Genomic DNA, 24,351 nt, shown 5'->3' on the forward strand with positions numbered 1-24,351 from the left:
GTGGCTTCCAGGCCTTTATAAGTGGTGACCTCCATGTAAAAAAAAAAATGAATAAATTAAAAAAAAACTTTAAGAAAAAGATTTGGAATGTTTTTAAATAATTGGAAAGTGTTAGAGTACTCCTTATCCAAACGTAATGTTTTACTTGCAGAAACACTGTGTGTAAATGCATTAAAGAGAATCACAATTGCTAAATAATAAAATTCTACTGGCTGGAGTATATATAGATCTAATGAATAGAGTGTTGTTATTTGAAACCCAGAAAGATGAAGCAGAATTGGCACTTTGTGAGCTTACGGTGACGATTTGGAGCTTAAATTTAAAAGGCATCCACTGAAGATCCAAACACTATTTCAACCACGTACTCAGCGGAGATCTGCGATGAAGAAGATTTCGAAAAGTTTTTGGATCAAAAAAGATCATGAAGCAAGGTCAAAGTGATTTAAACTAGAGAAAACAGCTAAAACTCCGTTTTGGGTAAGTTAAAGGCATAACAAGTTTCAAGTTAGATGTTCATGCTACATGAGAGCAAGTAAAACAAATAGATAGAAAGTCAAATTGTTGAATGTACAGGAAGCTATAAAGCAATGCCCTGAAATAGTGAAAGATTCTGCTCTGTTGGCAGTGGTACTTTAGCACAAGTGAGCGTTGATCGTTTGTTTTCAGCATTAAAACTAAGTAGGACAAACCAAAGGCTTCATTGAAAGAAAAACTCACTGATGCCATCACGTTTTTTAGAGCAAACTATTAAATTATGCAAATTTTTAGTGAGGATTTTTTCTCCGTGATAAAAGCGTTGTTTAAATTGAAATACATAAGTTTTAGAAAGCCAATACAAGGCAAAATTTTTTATAAACAAATATTTATTTGTTTAAACAAAAATCAAATTTTCGACGATAATAGCTTCATAATAGGATCAGTGTGTGTGTGTTTGTGTGTTTCTATTTGTGTGTGTGTGTGTGTGTGTGTGTGTGTGTGTGTTTCTATTTCACCAAGAAAAGTAAAATCTATAAAACGTATTTCAATTTAAACAAGCTTCTATCATAAAGAAAAAAAAATCTGGACTAATTCATTTCACGCGCACCAACAGGATTTGGACATTTGAAAACATCACCGTTATAAGACCAGGCAGATTTTACTTTTCTTGTTTACTCCATGAAACGAGGAAGGAAAAATCAAGGAAAAGAAAAAAATAATCACAAACTGATCACTGACGAAGAAGCTATGATCGTCGAAAATTTGATTTTTAAACAAATAAAAATTTATTTAGTTAAAAAAAAAGTGTGTCCTATTGGCTTGCTAAAACTTCTGTATTTCATAATAAATTTTTATTTGCAAATTTCTATTTCTCTAATTATGAATAAAGCGTATTTTCTCATTTTCATGAATAAGAAATTGTATATATTTGACCTTTAACCTTGTTATTAATGTAATATTACTGGAAGATTTAAGGGACATGAAATATTTTGCTATGAGAATTTTTTATTTTTTGTATTTTAAAGATATATTTCTATATAGAAGTCAAGGAGTTAAGTAACTGGAGAAATTAAACTTGGAGTCAGCATTCTCGGAGTTATAGGAGTTGGAGTCAGAGTGGGGCCTTATACTAACCAACTCCATTACCTTGCTTTTAATATTTATTATTAAAATTGTTCCATACAAGGCATAAAGCCACTTAATGTAAGGATGTAAAAAAAAAAATACTATAAAGTAAAAAATAAGCTATCGATGTGGTGATAGATTCCGACTCAGAAAACAGCAGTTCTTTCTTCTTTGTCAGAAACATTACTCATGGAATATGGGGACTAAAGGACAACATAAGGGAAACGAAGGTTACGATATACTAAACTTTTTAGTTCATTAAGAATGGGCAAAATTTAAAGCTTGGAATGAGTTATACGAAATTGATGGTTGAATATGGTTGCATTTGTACCTATTTTTGCATTAAATGCTAATCTCTATTAATTTATAACTCAGCCTTAAATGGATATTATAATACTTGGTTCGCTGCACCTTATCATAACAGAGGTCCATACAAAATTTCAGACTAATCGTTCCAGTAATTCCCGAGAAAATTTTTGAAGAAAATGATATTATAGTAACTAATCCCTATTAATCCTTAACTGTGCATCAGACGGATACCATAATTCTTAGTTAGCTGCACCGAAAAAAGGTTTATACAACATTTCAGCCAGGTCGACTCAGTATTTTGTGAGAAAAGGTGGAACAGACAGACAAAGACAAATGTAATATAGATTATATTTCAATTCGTATACTGAGGTAGTTTTTCAGTTTTTATATTTAAAAAAAAATTTTTTTTTCAAATTATGACATTGTTCATGTCTATTAGAGATGCACATGTGATAAATGCAAGACGTATGCAGTTTTTCAATATTTAAAAAAAAAGATGAAAAAATACAAAACAAAATTAAAAAGAAGACAAAAAAATGTGGAAATCTTCAGAAAGATTTAGGAATTCATGGATTATTCATAAAATTTCATTCCCAACCCATTACCTATACGCAGCTTTAAAATGAAGAAGAAAAAAAAAGGCAAATGTATGCCAGATATAGTTTAAAACAAAATAAATACAATTACAAGATTGAATTGTAAAAAAAAAAAAAAAAAATGAAGAAAAAAAAGAAAAGAAAAGGCAAATGTATGCCAGAGATAGTTTAAAACAAAATAAATACAATTACAAGATTAAATTGTAAAAAAAAAAAAAAAAAAAAAACTTGTGATGAATTCATTTTGAGGGGAAAAGTGGAAAGATTATAATGACTCACAATTTTGTGCTTCAATCTTCCATACAAAATTCTAAAAAAAAAAACAATTGTTTCAAGGATTCCATAAAGATTTAAATAATACATTGCGATATCTCTATCTTTACTATTATATAAAAGGAACTTTCTCTGTGGTTGGTTAGTTGGTTGGTTGGTTTTGTTTTACGGCATATCAACCCTTTTCAGGTTATTTAATGCCGAATCCAAAGATTTTGAAGAAAAATTTTTTTAATAGAATATATTTGTTGTTTTCAAGTCGGTTTCTATTCAACCCATAGTTGGGACCGTAACAGGTACTATCATTCCGGGTCAGAGTGGACCTGGGAGCAATGGTAATTAAAGGGTGGCTCCACACTCCCCAAAGCCTGCAAGCTGGGGCCTCACCACTGGATATAGTTTAAGGTCATATCCAGGACCGTGTGTCTGTGAGTTTGTTCCTTATGGACGCCAAAATGGCTGGGCCGACTTTATTTTATTTCACACACATGTACCTTATATCTGAGAGGGTTCTTATATAGGTTTTGTACTGGAATGCCTCCGATGATTATTGAAAATCAATAGTCGAAAAAAAAAAAAACATTAAAAGATGGAACAATCCGATTTTGACCAAAGATGCCACTTTTACACTGTTTAACATCTCAAGTGCATTTGAGAATGTGCCTGGTGTAGAAAATCAACAGTAGATTCTTTTGTATAACAGGGTCGCGTTCGAAATGAAGGTTTCTGTTTAGAGCACAATTGAACCAATATGATGACTTTTGCATTTTAAACTTTAATTCAAGCCATCATACATAAAAATGATGTTTTAAAATCGACGGTAGCTTTTCTACAGTGCAATGTATTATGGACTAAATCAGTGTGGGGAGGAAAGTGAAGCTTCCTCTTGGTGCACCGCGAAATAGAGATAGCAATCAATCGATTTTCACCGATTTCACTGACAATAAAATATGGAAAGGTGAAACGTTCGTTGATCCTTATTAAATTCCAAGCAAGTTTGGGTCCCCCTGTTAATTTCACACACACACACACACAAAAGTACGTTAACACACCGATTATTGCAACATCACTGAAGTTAAGCAACGATGAGCCTGGCCAGTACCAGATGGGTAACCATTTTGGGGAGGCTGGGCAACATATATACCGTAATGAGATGCAGAAATTTCTAGGTTGGTATCTGGAGGTGCATTGAATTTTACTGAGATAGATGAACGCCCCCCCCCCAACTTCGTTTACATGCATCTAGGTTGGTTGGTTGGTTGTTTTTGTTTTACGGCATATCAACCCTTTTCAGGTTATTTAATGCCGAATCCAAAGATTTTGAAAAACAATTTTTTAATAGAATATATTTGTTGTTTTCAAGTCCGTTTCTATGTAACCCATAGTTGGGACCCTAACATGTACTACCACTCCGGGTCAGAGTGGACCTGGGAGCAATGGCAATTAAAGGGTGACTCCACACTCCCCAAAGCCTGCAAGCTGGGGCCTCACCACTGGATATAGTTTAAGGTCATATCCAGGACCAGACATGCATCTAGGAGAAAGAAAAACTCTAATGTAAAACCTGAGGCCTACTGTCTGCTCTGTCTTGTGGAAGTCATTGCACCGGCGAAGATTATCAGTTGTACAAAGCACTTCACCACTATAAACAAATCATCTGTGCAGATTTTTGAGCAACTTAGTTGTTGTGACAGAGCTCATGTATATATAAGTTATTATATATATATATATATATACACACACACACACACACACACACATTATCGTGAAAACCAAACGTTGCCCATAATCGAATGATGATCAATAATGTTTCACACTCCCATATTTTTATTGTCATCGAAATTCGTGAAATCGACCATTTTTCAATCAAATCGATTGATTGCCTGCTCTAGTTGGGGACTCATCATGGTGCACTGGGAGGAAGCTTTACATGCCTCTCTGCAATTATTTAGTCCACACTATCGCATTGTAGACAACCTACTGTTGATTTTATAAAGATTATTTTCATATATAATGCCTTGAATTAAAGTTTAAAATGAAAAAGTTAACTATCATGGTTCAGTTGTACTCTAAACAGAAACATTAATTTTGAATGCTCTCTCTGTCATATCAAAGAACCTACTGTTGATTTTATATGCCTGGCCTGTCTGCTTGTGTGGTAACAAAACTTCTCCAATGCACTTATGAGGTTAGGCTGTATAAGATGTTAACTTTGGTCAAAATCGTCTGATACTTCTTTCAAATTTTTTTTCCGATTATCGATTATCAATACATACCGAAGACATTCCAATACAAAATCTATTTAAGAACATTGCCAGGTACATAAAATACATTTATGTAAAATTTTATAAAAATCGGCCCAGCCGTTTTGGACTTCATAAACGAACTCGCAAAAAATTCTTTTTATATAATACTATACATATACTATACTATAATATATATATACTATATTAGTGATGGAACGAATCCAGTATCTTTCCTAAATTCCGATACGCTTACCGATTCTTTTAAAATCTCTAAATATTTACTTATACAGTTGTTTGCTTTATATTTTTTTAAATTTTCAGATTACTATCAATATCAGTATAATAAATGCACATATTTTCTAAAATCTAAAATAAACTTGTGAGGTGCATGTATAGATTTGAGTTTTACTTGTAGTTAAAAATCATTGAATATTTATCATTTCATCCGAAAGTATCAGCCATAGAAAATTGTATACCTATACCGATTAATACTAAAATAAACGAATGAAAACACAATGCACAACTAGCTGGATAAAGGTGAGTGCATTTTGCATACTTACTAATAAAATACCACAAAACGATTAACTAAAATAATCTATGTAGCTAACATGCTTATAAATGGAATGTTCATATATACCTACGAGAAGTATTATCGTAAAACAGCATTATATAATGGAACCAGACACATAATTGATTTCAAGCAATAACTGAGTACTTTAACTAGATGATTTATGTGTTCTACGTAGGGCAAGTTATGAACAGTATATAGGGCCGAGCAAAGCCGGCCTGAACTGCTAGTAAATAGAAAAAAAAACGAGAAATAAAATGAAAAAAAGGAGATAACGCAAAATTAGATAAAACGTCTGCAATTAAAAACGGCACTGAAGAGACTATAATATTACTTTAGATTAAAGTAAACGCTTAGTCCAAAAGCTAGAATTCAATCAGAATCTCCCCGTTGTGACAGCTTCACCAGACTGGATCGTATTTTCCTTCTCTTTCCTCCTCACACTCCCGATTCTCTTTCTTTGTCACATCTTCCTCCTAATCTCGACTGTTTGTATGCACAAACTATACCCTCCTCTCTCAAAGTTTTAATCACACTCGAACAAAATGAATCGCCGCCTTTTCCACAAGCGGGAGACCGAAAAGTACTCGGCGGATGGCGGTGATCAGGCTGGCTTTAGTGTTGTTGAAGATCATAGTGGTGATGTACTCGATATATGACCAAACGAAGTAGTTTAACGGGTTCAGGTCGAGGAAGGAGGGGAGCCAGTGAGGGAAGGGTACAAAGTCGTAGCGGTCCTGAATCCAAGCCTAGGTCCTGAATCCACCTGATTGCACTAGAGGATCACCACACTCTTCAGCACATCCAGGTACACTTTGGTGCTGTCTTTCAAGCCGACTTCGAAAATATGAGGTGGCATGATGTGGCCCTTATTTGAAACAATGCCAAAGACTGTAACCGTGGCCGGAAACTTTCTTTTAATCACCCTGGGCATATTTCTATGATCCGAATTTGCATTTTGAGGGTGCTGGCAATGGTCCTGTTCTCATAACTGGGATCGGTAGAAAGCATAGATCGGTAGAAAGCATAGATCTCGCTTGTAAAACATTGTGTCACTTTCAAACATGATAGAAGGCTCCTATCACTCTTGGGATTTGTACAAAATTAGCCAACTAGTAGATGCTCTGCAAGAAAAACAAAAGCCGTTTTCACCAAACAGAAATGGAATCATGTCTTTTCTAGTGCGACAATTTTACCGTTCCACTCATTATATATATATATATGTATATATATATATATATATATATATATATATATATATATATAACTAGCTAGCCAACGAATTATCGACCGGAAATATAATGCCGCAGTCTTAACAAGGAATGGTACAAAAATTGATAAATAAAAAAGAGAAAAGATATGATAAAAAACGAAGAGAAAATATGGTAAAAGCAACATTGTGCTTTAACAAGAAGTAAACCATAACGAAATATGACGTTTGTTATGTACAACTTCCATCTTTATTTTCAAAATTTGTTGAAAAAAAAAAACGAAAAAGAACGCCATTTTGATACCACTAATAGAGATGTTTGTCCGCATTTAAAACCAGGTGTCGATCCAATCTATATTTTTAGTGATGAAAATCCGATTACAAACTGAAGACATGCCAATTGACTGGCAGACAAAGCCTCTTCTGCAGAGACAAGGACATAATATAATTCGGAGATGAACAAAACAATTGTCGCAATCTCATTAATAAAATATTCTATTAACAATTCTCATAATTTCTTGATTTGTCCTCTAATTAATTTTAATCAAACTTTGTTCGAATTAAATTAAAAATGGCATTTTTTTTTTTACAACAGCAAATATCAGTTTTATTCGTTGTCCGGAAACAACAAAAAAAATCACTGAGCAAAAATAAAGTGGTTGTAATATAATAAGACTAAAGTAAAATTGATGTAAAATAAAAAAAACGGAATGTTTCTATGTAAAGTAGATTTAGCAAGAAAAAGAATTGGTGAAGTGTAGACTGATGTGTACAAGAAGTTACGTAATGGTAGGAATGTAACAAAGCACGTATGAAAATATCAGCATGAGCTGTAGGATAGCTGGCTTGCGAAAATATTAGCAGCAGCTGTTAAAGCACATATGCAAATTATGATATAAAAAAGAAAAAAATATACTCCACGTGGTCGGGGAAAAAAGCGAAGTCCACGTCAAGAAAGATGGACAAGAAATGGCCGGCATGTGGTTTAGGAGAGAAGGAAAGTGGACCAAGTAAGATGGACGTGCGCCCCTTTTGTACCAAGAGACTTTTAAGCCAGGGTCGAAACGGCAGGGTTTTCTTAATCTCATAGCAGATGAAATGAATAGCAAAAAAAACTAAAAAGAAAGGAAGCAATCAAAAACAAGAAACAGGCGTTATTCGGAAAGTAACGGAAATAGATGCCTTTTGCTGAAACAGAAAAAAAAGCAAGTTGGATTTACTTATTTACTTTTGTTTGTTTGTTCCTTTGCGATCCGGATGGCAAAAGGAAGGGATCCGAGAGAGGCTTGAAGTGTAACGAACACGGTTCGAGAATAGCCGTCACGTTACAGGAAATGACGTGGAAAATAGTTGCGACAGATCCTATTTTTTGGTTGAAAAGTAACTGTTATATGGTACAATTGATAGTGCGTGTAAAATTAATGCCAAAATGGAATGTCTCTATATAATGTAGATTCAGCAAGAAATAGGAATTTTTCTATTCTAGGTGAAATTAGAGTGTAGGCTAACGTGTACATAAAGTTGTGTCATGGCAGGAAGTGACGTGAAAAACAGTAGCAAGAGATCCTGCGTTTTGACCGTTCTATATTAAGAGAAACCAATGTTTCCTTCTTAGGCTTTGGCCGAAAATATGTTCAGATAGATGTAGTTGCCGTAAAAAATAAACCAAATAAATCAAGAGAAACTAAACTGCAACCCAGAACAATAATGGAGTTATTTTTGTTCTTTTTGATCACGTTGCAAACCTCGGGATTCTACTTGTTACTACTAACCGAGTAATTACCTAATTTATCCGAAGAGATAATTAAATTAACGTTATCATTAACTGCGTTTGAACTTGACATACCCAGATTTCCAGTTAGTGTAGTTAATCAATTAGCCATTTATACTGTGGTGACATCGTTTCTAGTTTATAATTAAATACTCCAATACTTTATTGTGTCCTTTTTTTTCAACAAAATTCGGTAATTAATAGATAGATAAATAGATAGATAGAGAAATATTGTATAGAATAAGAGCGGAGTGGGTGGGTGGGTATGAACAACAGTGAGAGAGGAAGAAAATGATAAACAGTAACAGATAAACTACTTCATGAGTTAATTACAAATTACAGTTATCAAAACAATCAAAATAGAAACTTTTTCAAACATAACTCAATCCCCAAACTGATGAATAAATTTGCACATATTTTATGCAATTAAAACGCATACGGAAGAAGCTTTAGGGAAACAAACGTTGATTAACTCTGCTTTAATATAATAGTAGATAAATGAAAGCTCTCAAATAAGACTTGGATGTCTTCAAGTCCAACGTAAACAAATTCCTGATGAACCGCCCCTTTAAGTATACACTCTAAAATATCCACACTAACGTACTGTACTTACAATAACCCTTATCCATGAGTGGCTTGCGGGCCTTGTTAAGTGGTGACCACGTTGTAAAAAAAGACGGGAAAGGTAACTTTCCTTGAAACGACACCGGCTTCTTTAACTAAAGACACGAACATTCAAGATATTGATGGATAAGACGGAATATAGATATTAATATGTTTCTGAAAATTTTTTAGATGCGGATTGTTTATTTCTATTACTTGGATTCTTTGGATTACTGTTCTCATCTTGAGCGTTATTTTATTTATTTTTTTTATTTTTACACGTTTCGGTCAATGTAAGCCGACATCCTTCAGATATAACCTCTAGCTCACAGAAGAGATGTTGCGAGTTTGTCTCTGATGTATCGTTATTTTCATGGAAAGTGTTCGACTGAGCTTCAGTCTATGGTCCTCCCTCTGTTAGAGAATGGATATATATATATATATATATATATATATATATATATATATATATAGAGAGAGAGAGAGAGAGAGAGTGTGTGTGAATTATAGTGTAGATCGTTGGCCGGAAGTAAAGATCAGCTGATTTGATTGCGTGTGAGTCATGTGATCAGGTTAGCTGAATCGAGGAGATTTGGTGGCGACTTGGACGAGGGCGGACAGCTTCGCCGTTGTCTCCTTCCCTTTGCTTGGGGGAGGGACGAACGCTGACGTGGTAGAAATAAGACCTAGAAAAAGAAATAACACAGGCCAAATTCACTTTCCAATCTTCTGCGATCAAACTGGAAGGTGAATAAAAAACTATAGAACCAATTTCTTGTCTTGGAGTGAAATAAATCTTCGTCCCCAAAAACAGGTATCAAGTCTCCCTCCCAGACGAGATGTTCCAAATTGACCAACAAAATGGCAGAAGGTATGAAAATGTATGACATGTCACACACATATTCACACTTAACAGAATATGAACATGTGTAATAGAAAGACCACTTGATGATCACGCACACAACGCTCATTTTATGATACGACAATGTAACACCTCGCCAAACTTTCACAAGAAACACTCGTCTAGCTGAAACCACTACCAATAATTCCCCCCACTCTTTATCTGTGCCTAAACCTAAACGTAGATTCCATAAACAAAGCTTCTTTCTTAAAACTGCACACCTGTGGAATTATCTTCCGTTTTCCTGCTGACTACAATATGGTTGTCTTCAAGTCTAACGTAAATAAGTTCTTGATGAGACGTTCCATATAAGTTAACAAATTTACCGAATTTCCATTACTAATGATTACTATGTTGTCCAATTTCTACTGTACACTCTTTAACGCTTATCCTCGAGTGGCCTCTTAGCCTTGATAATGTGGTGATGCCTGTGTAAAAATAAATAAATAAATAAAAAATAACTTGTCGAGCGCTCGGCAAATACCCATAACGTATTAGATAAAGTACTTTACAAAATCCAGTTGTAAGTTACACTCTTCTGAAGGTTGAAGGTTCAATACTCAGTGTGGGTTACACTTAAAAATATAATTGCAAATTAGCTAGGACTTCTAACCAGTCATGGTTGACGAAATGAGAGTATGCTAGCATCGTCAATTAAATAAAGATTTCCATTCGAAATTCCATGCAGCTTCTAGATTTTAACAGAAAGATTTCCGCGAGTCTGACAAAGATTTCCCCACTGAGTCCGACAGAAAAATTCCAGCCCTCCGCCCGCCAGTCCGACAGAAAAATTCCAGCCACCGCCTGCGAGTCCGACAGAAAAATTCCAGCCCCTGCCCACGAGTCTGACAGAAAGATCCCTCACAGAGCCCGACAGGGAGATTCCCACAGAAAGCCCACCACCACCACGAGTGTGACAAGATACATATAAAGAAGATAGATTACATCAACCGAAAAGTTATGAAAAAAAAACAAAAAACAAAAACAAAACACTCAAGATGAGAACAGTGATCTGAAAAATCAATTTTTTTTAAAATCATTTTTTATATGCGATTCTAATAAATAATTAAACATTGGACAAAATAGGAGTTAAATTTTAGAGTTTATGAAAACCTTTGTTTAGCCACTAAATTTCAAACGGTTATATTTGGAACATCAAGAAGTTTCCTACAGGCTTGGCAGCCTGATAACAGGCTCAAGACATTTTCTTGAATAGTGTCAATGGAGAGAGGCTCGTGAATTAATGATAGTCCCCGGTGTGACGTCATTAATAGGCTAAGGCTGTTAAGAAAATGTCACTCGTCTTTATGGTGACTATTTGAAATACAAATCTATCAAAAAGACCGGCGTATTTTGATTGTGCCCTTCTGTTGACGCTGCTGCATATCTAGGGGTTGCCACTGATTTCCTTGCTGATCACGACGCAAAAGTGCTACACAAGCCACCTGCCATATTAGAGGTTTGCTATTTGCAAAGAAAACCAACGTAAGGGGATTATACTGTTTGCCATTTCCTCTGTTGAGGCCAACTAGTTTGAAGATCTACGGGAACCATCAATATTTAGGGCCCATTGGACGATATTTTTGTTCTTTTTACTAAGGTATCACCATTTATCAAGGCACAAATACCACTCGAGGTGAGGGTTAATGAATGTTGGGTGGACAGTGAGATGACACCGTGATGATTGGTAAAATGGTGGTGATTGGGCAGAATTTGATCATTTAAGGAAACTTCAAAACAATCACGTTGTAGACAGCTGGAAAGCAGCCCCGCGATATTGTGTTGCACAGACGAGAAAAAAAACTTTCACTGAGATTAATGTATCTAGGGAACTTATATATCTATACAAACACAATACCCTTTAGATACGGCTAGAATTTAAAATTCTGAAGAAGATCCAATGTAATTTGAAGTATAACTTAAACCACTCGAAAGCAGTAAAACGAAAAAAAAACAAAAAAAAAAAAAACAAAAAAAAAAACGAATTATCACATATTTTAGTAAATATTCGCTTCGACTGTTGTGGAATAATTTAGAAAGTCTTTGCTGCAAGGAACGGAAGAATTCACAGTTATTATTTACAATTATTTTTTAATGACCGATTTTATGCGATTTAAAATAAAAAAAAATTCTTTAAGTTTCGAAATGCAGAAAAATTTTAACTTTTTTTTCTTCTCTTACGATTCATCTTCGACTGCATAAATGGTTGAAATGCAGAAAAAAAGAGAACATTGTCTCTAAGACGAACTAAAAACGGTAAACAATTTTAAGCCTTCGAGATTTTTTCGTAATTTTTTTTATTTTTAATCATTTAGAGGAATTAAAAGTTAATAGCTATGTGAATTTTTTCACGGTGTCTAAATAATAGAACATTTCCCGTTGTAATTTTCTTCCAAACTGCAAAATGTCAGCATTATTTGAAAGAAGCTAAATAAAAACAAGATGGCGACCGAATTTAACCTGGTGTCGTGTGATTTCGTTTACTGTTGACATTTACATAATATTTAAATTATTGCACATTTGTACAGTCAATAAAGCAGGAAAGAGGAAGGAAATTCCAAAATCTAGCAGTTTGAGGAAAGAAATTACCAGCGTAGAAAACTTTTTGGCATCTAAGGATTTCTATAGTGAAAGGCTGGGATTTTGCTGCTTATTGGCTAAGCTGGGGGTTAGGGTTAGGGTATTTATATCAGAGCACATTCTGTAAAACTACTTATAGACACAGAAATGCAACATTGCATCAATGGGACATGGCCTGAAGCTTGTTTGAATTTACATATTATTTGAAATAATATGTTTTGGGGATTAGTCATAAGATAAAAATGATGAATGACAAATTTTTGGGCCCCCTGTGTCTTCACACGAGAGTAGCATTTTGATTGGCTAATGGAAGATGCTTGACTGAGCTCCAATCTCTGATTTCTCAGTGCACCTAAGATCAAAGAGGATTTCCTTTCAGGCCTCTGTCATTTCTGACTAATAATCCAATCTCTTGATCGATGCAGCCAATATGTCAGCTGCCTGAATAAGAATAAACACCACATTTTATTAGTACAATACATATTCCTTGAGAGTGTACAGTTTCAGGAAAAGGGAGAGAATTTACCATTAGAGCTTTGATAGAAACAATTCTTACCGGCAGAGTTAATTCCCTTGAAGGGAACCAATAATTATATTTCCATGAACAGAGTTTCTTTCCAAGAGTTATTCATATTTGGAACACATTGCCATGAAACCGATTGCCTGAAAACTATAATATGACCATCTCCAAATCCAATATAAACACATACTTGGAGATAAGCCGTCTCCATAATTAGTGAAACCTGGTTCATTCCTTGCATATTTTTCATTATTAAATTGACGAGCCATGGCAAGTGCTCGTCTGAGCTTCAATCTATGGTCTGTACCTTGCAAAACTTTCACAAAAACACTCGTTTAGCTATAACGACTATCAATATTTTTGCCCAATCTATCTGTGCCTCTAAACGCAAATTCCATGAACAAAGCTTCTTTCCTAGAAATGCCCACCTGTGGAACTGTTCTGTTGGCTTGCTTCCCAGTTGACTACGATATGGTCGTCTTCAAGTCCAATGTAAACAAGTTCTTGAACTGCTCTCCTCCTAAATAATCAATTTCAACCCCATTTCCACCTCTAACTATTAATATGCTGTTATTCCAGTAAACTCATTAAACTTATTAACCCCTATCATCAAGGCCCAAAGGCCAATCGAGAAGTGGCAACTTCCATGTAAAAAAAAAAAAAATAAATAAAAAAAATAAAAAGAAAAAAGAAAAAAATCCATGCAGGTTACCCGAGTTCAATAAGATGTACATGAAGAAGGTTGGAGATAAAATCAACCGAAACGTTGTGAAAATAACACTTAATATGAGAATAGTCGAAATAAGCAAAATATTTAAAGAAAAAAAAAAAGGTAGATGTTTCTCTCTTATTCACCATGTCTTATTGCAGATTTCCTGCCCATGATGCCATATCCCAACACGTTCACCTAATCCAAATAATAAGGGCTAGTAAGGAAACCCAGCGTTGCCCGAGATTGAATGATGATCAACGAACGTTTCACACTCCCATATTTTTATCATCATCGAAATTGGTGAAATCGCCCATTTTCAATCAAATTGATTGATTGCCTGCTTTAGTTGGGGACCCACCGCAGTGCACCGGGAGGAAGCTTCACATCTCTTCCTACAATGACTTAATCCACAATACATTACATTGTAGAGAATCTACTGTTGATTTTATAAACTTGAATTAAAGTTTAAAATGCAAAAGTCAAGTACCATGGTTAAATTGTGCTCTAAACAGAAACATTCATTTCAAATGCCCCCCTGTCATATCAAAAAACCTATTGTTGACTTTATATATCAGGCCTTTCGGCTTTTGTGTATCCGAATATTCATTTTTGTTAATTCAAAAGGTTAGCATAATCAAATTGACACACTGGTTCTCGTTAGATCATTGAAGTAAAGCTATGCTGAACCTGGTCAGTACTAAAATGGGTGACCATTTGGAAATACCAGGTGCTGTATGTGCTCTTCGTTTATCTCTGCATTCTTTCTAGTCCTCCTGAATTTCTTTTTGTCACTTGATTCAGGCAGTGCTGATTCAGGAGAGGTATGGTTAGCATTGTGCAACCCTTGCTTCACAATTACATATGCAGCCACCCTTACATGGACTATCCATTGTCTCTCAAGACTGAACAGAATGAGGATTCTTATCCTTGTTCATAATTTATGGAGAATAGAAAGTGTATCTTGAGTTTATAGCCTTGTAACTCTTGCTTCTCTTATTTTGTCCTTTAGTCCTCACATTCCATGAGCGATGTTTCTGACAAAGGGGAAAGAATTACTACTTTCAGAATCAATTTTTTTTTTCAGCTAATACTTATTCCTATTTACAATGCCTCCCCACGGGACAGAGTTAGACACCAGGGTCGTTTTTTAATGTGGAGAAAAGGAAAAAAAAAAAAATTGTCTCAGTCGTGAAGGATTTCTCCTCCACTGACAGAACAAGAAATTGAAGTGCAGCATCTGAAGAACAGATGGTGTTTATTTGCTCCCCCACTGAGCAAATTAGGCACAAGGCCGTTTTTAATGTGAGGTAAAAACCAGCTCCCCTAAAAGTAGGCAAAAAGGGGGCACTCTGGTTACCAAAAATAATAATTGTCCCAGTATAGAGGGTTTCCCCTCCATTGACTGGTACAAATTATCTTAAGTGCAGCATCTGCCGGAACAGATACTACACTTTGATCTTGTCCTGAAGTTCAAGAACTAGTTTGGAACTAGTATTTAAAAAAATACAAAAACTTTTAGCTTCTTACATCAAGTGGTTTCATGTCTTGTCGAGAGCAATTTCCATAAAAAAAATTGAGCATAATGGATCTGATACGGTTAGAACTCTGTATCGCCACGTTCATTTGAGAATTTTCGCTAGGGGATGTAAATAGAGTGAAAGGCTGTCACTGCGTGACATGAAGCCATTATCAACATCAAAGTCGATCCTGAAGCTTTTAGAGGCAACTCTAGTAACATTCACACATCGGCATTGTTTATGATTCAAAAGTATCAAGGTCGCGAGATATTGACAGTTTGGAGACACTACAGAGACGCCATCATCGTGTGATTATTGTCACCCAATCATTTGAAAGTGACACATTGACAGCTAGAGTTATTATTAAATAGGTTAGAGGGCGGAATCCGTTTCATAAAGATGGAAAAGAGGGGGAAAGGTAAGCTTCTTTTGAGATACGCATTAATTGGAACGTTTTCAGTTTCTTCTATTTAGTGGCATATCAACCCTTTTTAGCATTTAATTCTCAAAACAGAAGCCATATTGTACCTATTTACTATGCCTCCCCACGGGACAGAGTTAGACACCAGGGTCGTTTTTTAACGTGGAGAAAAGGTACAAAAATAAAAAAAAAATTGTCTCAGTCGTGAAGGACTGATCCTCCACCGAAAGAGAACAAGAAATGGAAGTGCAGCATCTGAAGGACAGATACCACACCTTGATCTTGACCAAAAGGCCAAGAAGCCATATTGTAAGCGAATCTATTAATCGAATAAAAGTTGTTATTTTACTAATAGCAAGATGGGATGGGAGGGGAGTGATTGTGAATTCATAGATTTGTCAACAGTATCAAAATATAAATTTAATGGTGATTTGCCATCTGACTGAAGGCGAAACTATACTATAATGCGCGATTCAAGTAACTATACTATTTCTGACTAATGTACTATGTTTCAATGCTCAGTTGCGTGGGTGGGTTAGCAGTGTAGTATCTGTTCTGTTGTCATGAGACTATCCTCCCAAGCATTACCTCATTTTAGTTTATGAGAATGATATTGTAGCCTCTATTCTGTTGTCATGATAATAAAATAGATACTATCCCAAAAATCAAATATAAAAGTAAAAATTTAAAAAAAATAATAAAATTTAAAAATAAATAAATAAATAAATAAATAAATAAAAATGATCCAACCGGAAGTCCATATCATATTAGCATGCCAGCGCAACCCCGAGTAACCTGGCCGATTATTATTATTAGAAAAATAAAACAAATAGATTTTGGAAAGCTTACAGCTTGGAATGTTTAGTCAGGAATTTAACTCAGAAATAAAATAAACAAAGTCGATTTATGAATTTTCGGGGTAGTCGTGGGTCGTGGGATTTGGTTAAAAGTGAATAATGTTTGGTTTGGTTTGGTTGTTTTGTTTTACGTCATATGGACCCTTTTCGGGTTATTTAATGCCGAATCCAGTAATGTTGGAAAAAAAGTTTTATATATATTATTTTAATTGGAATTCATTATGAAGATGAGTATTATTTATATTAATTTATTTATTGCTGACTATTATTCTCAGGTTTATTAGGTGAAACAATAACTAATAAAGATGAGAATAATAGTCCGCAATAAATAAATTAATATAAAAAGTTTTATATTTCAAATTCTTTATATCTTTGAATATTCATTCATGGAGTTTGGTTTGGTTGTTTTGTAGGTTTTTATTCTTCAACCTCTTTCCATCTTCAATCACTAGTTTTTAGGGTTTGGTTTGGTTGTCTTGTAATGGATTTTGGTGTATTTCCCCCCCCCCACCCTCTAGAACATAAATGAATTTTTACAATGGGAGAAAGAAAAAGGTTATAGTTGTTACGTTTGGTACATTTTAAGTTAGGAAACCAGTCGGGAACTGGGGGAGGGAGAAAAAAAGAAAGGGGCAAAGAAAAAGTGGGAAGAGGAGGGGGCTGTTTTTTTTTGTTGTTGTTTTTGCAGAACATAATTAATCCTAATCTGGTAACACCAGAAATAATTTTTGGCTTACATGAGAGATCACCAGTTTGTGTGGTTGGACATGTGATTGGAGTTTTGTCGACATAATAGGTAGTTAGAGCAGAGAGCAAGCCGAGGAGTTGGCGAGAAACGCGTCAGCAAGCAGACGTGTGGGCAACCCCGTTGGAAGCAGAAGGGGAATCCACAAAACGAATAAAAACCGTTTAAAATATAAGTCGTTGTTATGGTGTTCTTTTAGGGTTTGGGCGAATGAGAAGGTATGTGTTTCTTTTGGTTTGAGACAAGCAGACATGTTATCCGTTCATTAAAAAAAAAGCTGTCTGTAAAAGTTTGTGTGTCATGTTTGTTAAGTAAGTGCATTTGTGAAAAAGCGGTCGCACTCACAATGAACATTTTCTATACATGCAAAACGCGATGAGTATTTCTACATATTTCGGTATATTCTGCATACGCGCATTCATAGAGACTAGCAGGATCCGTGGAAATTCCACGGTAGTTGAAAATTCTTAAAACAGAGAAATAAAGCAAGTGAAGCATGCATGATCCTCCGTGAGTACACAGTGAACAGGACATAAAAAATTACTAAATTCAGTATTTGCGCCCTCATTTAGTTCCCAAAGTCCCAGGGGACGTCAATTCCTGGTGAAAATGAACAAACGATGCAGTTTTAGGCCTTAACATATGTACATTTGAGTTCTACACCATGCAAAAAAAAAAAAAAAGAAATGACTAAGTCCATCATTGGCCCACCTTTCCATTTAGCCCCAAAGGTCCCCAAGGCTTTAACATATTTAAATTTCAGTTCAGCACCATGCAAAACTGCTAAATAGACATACACAGGAGATTTTGGACAAATATGATAAAATAGTCCCCAGAATTAAGTGTTTTATTAGCCTTAAAAGAACCCCTAGGTATTCCAATTATAGTACTAAAAAAACTTCAACCTGAACTAGCGCCCATACTTACAAAACTGTTTAAACGTTGTCTTAAGGAGAATAGTTTCCCATCTCCCTGGAAAATTTCATCAGTATGCCCTGTATTTAAGAATTCAGGTGATCGCTCATCCCCTCTCAGTACAGCCAATAAGTCTCCTGTGGGTCATGAGTAAGTTGCTGGAATCTGTGTTAAATACAGAAGTAATAAACCATCAACAAAAATAACCTTCTTAGTGACACTCGATATGGTTTCCGTTCTGCTAGATCTACAGCAGATGTGCTTACAGTTATATCTCATAGGATTAGCTAATCTCTCGACAGAGGCAACCTTTCTAGGGCAATTGCTCTTGACATATCTAAGGCCTTTGATAGGGTATGGCATAAAGGTTTACTTCACAAGATCTCCAGCTATGGTATAGTTGGAAATGTCTTCTCAATTATTAAATGATTTCTTTCTGATAGGTTCATAAGAGTAGTTGAGGGGCAAAATCAGAACTCTTTTCCTGATCTACATTAATGATCTTCCAAATCACATCCTTACATCATTTGTAGACATTTATGCTGACGACACTACCATCTATGGTAGCACATCTAAGACAGTAAACGACCAAGTTCTCTCCAATTCTCTCTCCTCTGATCTTGAGCACGTAGTACAATGGGGAAAGGAGTGGCTGGTTACTTTAAATGCATCTAAAACCAAGCTTCTCTCTTTACATCATCAACATTCTGATCCACATCTGGCATCAATTGAAATGATTGGCTCTCGTCTTCAGGAGGCCTCAAGTTTTGACAAGCTTCTGGGCTTGACCATTGCTCCTGATCTTAAATGGAACACGTACATCAAATATGTTGCCAAGGCCGCTGGAAAAATGGTGGGATCTTTCTATCGATCCTGTAAATATCTCACTGCTGATGCTATTCTCTATCTATATAAGAGCCAGGTACATCTAAGGATGGAGCACTGTTGCCACATCTGGGCAGGAGCTGCTAGAAAGGACTTGTCCTGCCTTGATAGAGTTCAAAATAGACTTCGTAGCCTCGTAGGAGATGTCCTTTTCTCTTCCTTGTAACCTCTATCTCACAGAAGAGATGTTGCGAGTTTGTCTCTGATGTATCGTTATTTTCATGGAAAGTGTTCGACTGAGCTTCAATCTATGGTCCCCCCTCGCCAAACTTTCACAAGAAACACTCGTCTAGCTGAAAACACTATCAATAATTCCCCCTACTCTTTATCTGTGCCTAAACCTAAACGTAGATTCCATGAACAAAGCTTCTTTCTTAGAACTGCACGCCTGTGGAATTGTCTTCCGTTTTCCTGCTTTCCGGCTGACTACAATATGGTTGTCTTCAAGTCTAACGGAAATAAGTTCTTGATGAGCCGTTCTATATAAGTTATCAAATTTATCAAATTTTCATTACTAACGATTACTATGTTGTCCAATTTCTACTGTACACTCTTTAACCCTTATCCTTGAGTGGCCTCTTGGCCTTGATAAGTGGTGATGACTATGTAAAAAAAAACACCCAAGAGTTATCGCAACTTATAGGCAACAAAATTATATAGAAATCAGTTAGTGTTACATGATAAGGGCTGTCCCCTTTGCATGTAAGTATAAAAATAGAGAGATTTAGTTAAAATGAAAATGAAATAGCAATAGACGAAATTCGAACCTCGTAATTTAGGTTTAGAAATAGATTACGTGTGAGAATTAGAAAATGGAATGTAAAACAAACGGTTGTTTAGAATAGAGATAAAATAGTTTCAAGAAAAGAATGTGCACTGTCAATTTTGTTATGAAAATTCAATTGAAAGAATGCAGCTACAAGATAATTTAATAAACATGTTTTTAACATATTGGAAATATAGGTTACTGAGAATATAGGTTAAAATTCCTTTTGTAAAAAAGGAAAAGTTTTGGACACGTATGTCCAGAACACGTGTGTATGACGTCATGGAAAATAGAAAGTTCTAGAGATAGAAAACTTTAGATTTGAAACTGGGAGAAACTCAGAGGGAGTTTGAGAACGACAGACGATAGTCTGCAGTTTGGAATTCGAACGTTAGAAGCGAGACGGTCACTTTGAAACTTAATATGTGAAGCTTTGAATTCTTGATGAGAAAACCACGGCCGGTCGTGAGAAGAAATAAACCCATCATGTGTTTTTATAAACGTCGTCTTTGTGTTGTCATTCTACCAAAAAGGTAAAGTAAAAATCGTATTATATGTCTATATATCTGTGTTATAAAATGTCTTGACATACACATCTCATATCTACAATGTGAACTCTACATCTCATATCTACACTAAGACTGTCTGAAGACTGTCTACACAATGTCTCAGCACTGTCTCCTCACTTTAAGAACTTCTCTTCTTCTACACGTCTAAGTATGAACATTTTAATATATATGAATATCTCATAAAACGAACAATCTCCCACAACATCCTTCTTAATAAAACTCTCTTAATAAAACTCTCTCAATGAAACCCCTATATATAACATTAGTTACAACTTTTCAGAAAGTTTTATAAAAATCCAAGGCATCAATTTTTTTTAAATAAACACAAAAGTGTCAATTTTAACCATTTTAACCTGGAAGGCACCCATAGGGGGCAACCGCAGTTTTCCCGGAAAAATCTGTTCTGCTACTTTTTTTTTACTCATATTATGTTTAATGTTTGTACAAAATTTCAAAAAATTCAAAAGCGTAGTTATTGAGAAAAGTGCGGATAGACGAACGGCCAAGGGTGAATTTACAGGTCCACCCTCCTTTTGTCGGGGGGGACCAAATGAATAAAATAAAATAATTTAAAAAAAAAGCAATGATTTAAAACAGTTTTTTTTTAGCAAATTCTTTTTTAACCTTTTAAAACTAAAAAAAAGATTTGATTAAAAAACTGACTTAGATTTTTTTTCAATGAAACCTCAACACACAATTACATACATGAGCTCACACGCATACTAGACGAAACAGTGTATATATGACAACGTTAAGGAGAATCAGTTAACTAGACGTCACGCTGTTTATATAAACTCACCCCGCTATATTACAAGTAACTAATTGTGGGTGTCATTTTAAATTCACCTCATTATAATCTATCACATTTTCTTTCAGCAATTTTGAAAAATGAAGAAATCCTAATGATTTATTTGAAGTAATCAATTACAACACTTGACAGGCTGATTTCTTTGACTCCATTTTATTCTTCGCATATTTTTAAATATATCCTCGAATCTGAGAGACTTTGTCTACAAGTTTGGTCGATCAACCATGCTAGATTAAAATTTACTTCGAAATGTCGGTTACTAGCTTATCGCAGGTGCATAAGCATTATATATTCGCGTATCTTCGGTGGTTACCCATGTTTCGTCAATGCCTTTGGATTTGGGGTTGATAGAGAACCATGTCGACACCTGTTTGGTTTTAAAGAGTTTTATTTATGACAGAACAAAGATAGAAAGCATATGTGTGTAAGAGAGAGAGAGAGAGAGAGAGAGAGAGAGAGAGAGAGAGAGAGGAGAGAAGAAAATTCAGAAGAAATGAATTGGAGGAAGAACACTTCTTGCATATATTTTTAGCCATCTATATACCAGCTCCCTTCCCCTTCTGCTAGCTGGTAGAAAGATCAACTACTTGCGTCTCTTCTAGTCGATGTCCATGGGCTGTGAGAGCAAGCCGCTCTTCTGGGCGTAAATCGTATTATTTACGACTTCCGCTTTTAGGTTCCACCCTCTTCCCCGAGCCCTGTTTACTATCTAAAAAAAAAAAAAAATAAATAAATAACATTTTTATAACTAAGCTTGCAGATTGTCCGAGTGCATATTATTTTACGTCCGTTTTTTTTTTCTCCATAAGAAGTTCAATCAGAAAAAGCCTGCCATGTGCAAGTTTGAAATAGCATTATTCTTTGTCTATCATCTTTCGTTTTGAAATTTCATAATCATCAATTTATCTGTATGACATGCTTAAGTTTGAAAAAAAAAAGATTCTCAGTGCGAAGCACTCATTTACAATAGAACGTTGGAGAATTATTGTCAATTTGAAGTTGATGTAACTACTCTGCCAAACATCGGTTTGAAAGTGCCGTAACGTTGCTCTGTCAAACATCAGTTTGAAAGTGCCGTAACGTTGCTCTGTCAAACATCAGTTTGAAAGTGCCGCAACGTTGCTCTGTCAAACATCAGTTTGAAAGTGCCGCAACGTTGCTCTGTCAAACATCAGTTTGAAAGTGCCATAACGTTGCTCTGTCAAACATCAGTTTGAAAGTGCCATAACGTTGCTCTGTCAAACATCAGTTTGAAAGTGCCGCAACGTTGCTCTGTCAAACATCAGTTTGAAAGTGCCATAACGTTGCTCTGTCAAACACCAATTTGAAAGTGCCATAACGTTGCTCTGTCAGACATCAGTTTGAAAGTGCCATAACGTTGCTCTGTCAAACACCAGTTTGAAAGTGCCATAACGTTGCTCTGTAAACCATCAGTTTGAAAGTGCCGCAACGTTGCTCTGTCAAACATCAGTTTGAAAGTGCCGCAACGTTGCTCTGTCAAACATCAGTTTGAAAGTGCCGCAACGTTGCTCTGTCAAACATCAGTTTGAAAGTGCCGCAACGTTGCTCTGTCAAACATCAGTTTGAAAGTGCCGCAACGTTGCTCTGTCAAACACCAGTTTGAACGCGCCATAACGTTGCTCTGTCAAACATCAGTTTGAAAGCGCTATAACGTTGCTCTGTCAAACATCAGTTTGAAAGTGCCATAACGTTGCTCTGTCAAACATCAGTTTGAAAGCGCCATAACGTTGCTCTGTCAAACATCAGTTTGAAAGCGCTATAACGTTGCTCTGTCAAACATCAGTTTGAAAGCGCCATAACGTTGCTCTGTCAAACATCAGTTTGAAAGCGCTATAACGTTGCTCTGTCAAACATCAGTTTGAAAGCGCCATAACGTTGCTCTGTCAAACATCAGTTTGAAAGTGTCATAACGTTTCTCTGTCAAACATCAGTTTGGAAGTGCCGTAACGTTGGTCCGTCAAATATCCTTTTTATTGAATCAATTTAATTAATGTTAATATAAACAAAATGACGGAACGAAGGCATGCAGCCTACGTGGATTAAATAAAGGGTTCTGTTTGAAATTTCATGCGGATTTAAGTTAGAAAGATTGTAAAGTTCGACCAGATAATTGAAAGCGGACATTACATCGGCCGAAACGTTGTGAGAATACCGAAAATGAAGACCGTAGTCTGAATAATCTAAGTAGTACAAATTATAAATCCTCATCTCAAAAATTCAGAAACAAAAGATTACTATCGCAAAACACGCTGATTGAAAATAGCATTTCTACCAGTAAACGTTCAGAATTAATGGATCCCTCTACATCCGCGTTCTCGCTCTCCATCACCACCATCTTCATTGCTGTTCTTCTCCCCCGAAAGCAGGTGATAGCATGACCGACTTTGTTATCCTGACTTTACACTGCAGGTGTGGAATTTCAGGAAGGATGTTCGATACGGCAAGGGCACAGGGTGGGTGTGGGGGTACTGAACTGAAGAAATGAAAAAACAAAAAAAAAGAAAAAAAAACAGCCAAAGTGTTTGAGGTTTCAAGTTCAAACATCTCAGATTTTTTCCCCCTCCATTCTTTCCTCAATGCAAAAAAAAAAAAAAAAAAAAAATCGAGAGGGCACACACACACACAGCAAATAGACGCCCGTGTTGCATCAGGCTGTCTTTTTTTCTATCTTTTCATTACGCGCGCATATTAGCGACTCGAGATATGAACATTGCAATTGCGCATCGCCACATGCAGATATTTCTTTGATCTTTGGTGCATAACGAGCACCATTTGCAGAGAGGTGTATGCGCACAGTATGAAGCATTTTGACCAGCCAGCCACACATACACAAATGCCAGCATTCATAAAATTCACTATCTTTTCTGAAACCCAATCATATTTGATACAAATAAAATTCAATCTATGCTCGCCTTGTGTAGCAAACGTGTTGCCGAATAAACCGAAATGCATTCTG

At 35.6% G+C, this 24,351-nt stretch overlaps 1 protein-coding gene and 1 pseudogene across 1 annotated transcript in view; both read right to left on the bottom strand.

Moving 5' to 3' along the window:
• Positions 1-24,351, bottom strand: part of LOC145259956 (unconventional myosin-Ia-like) — a 1,146,131-nt gene that overhangs the window by 995,923 nt on the left and 125,857 nt on the right. The gene's annotated exons all lie outside the window — the stretch shown is intronic.
• LOC145260099 (U2 spliceosomal RNA) lies at positions 15,906-16,135 on the bottom strand (annotated as a pseudogene).

This window comes from Euprymna scolopes, chromosome 35 (genome assembly GCF_053919585.1).
Source record: "Euprymna scolopes isolate OS-2025 chromosome 35, ASM5391958v1, whole genome shotgun sequence".
Taxonomy (NCBI): Eukaryota; Metazoa; Mollusca; class Cephalopoda; order Sepiida; family Sepiolidae; genus Euprymna; species Euprymna scolopes.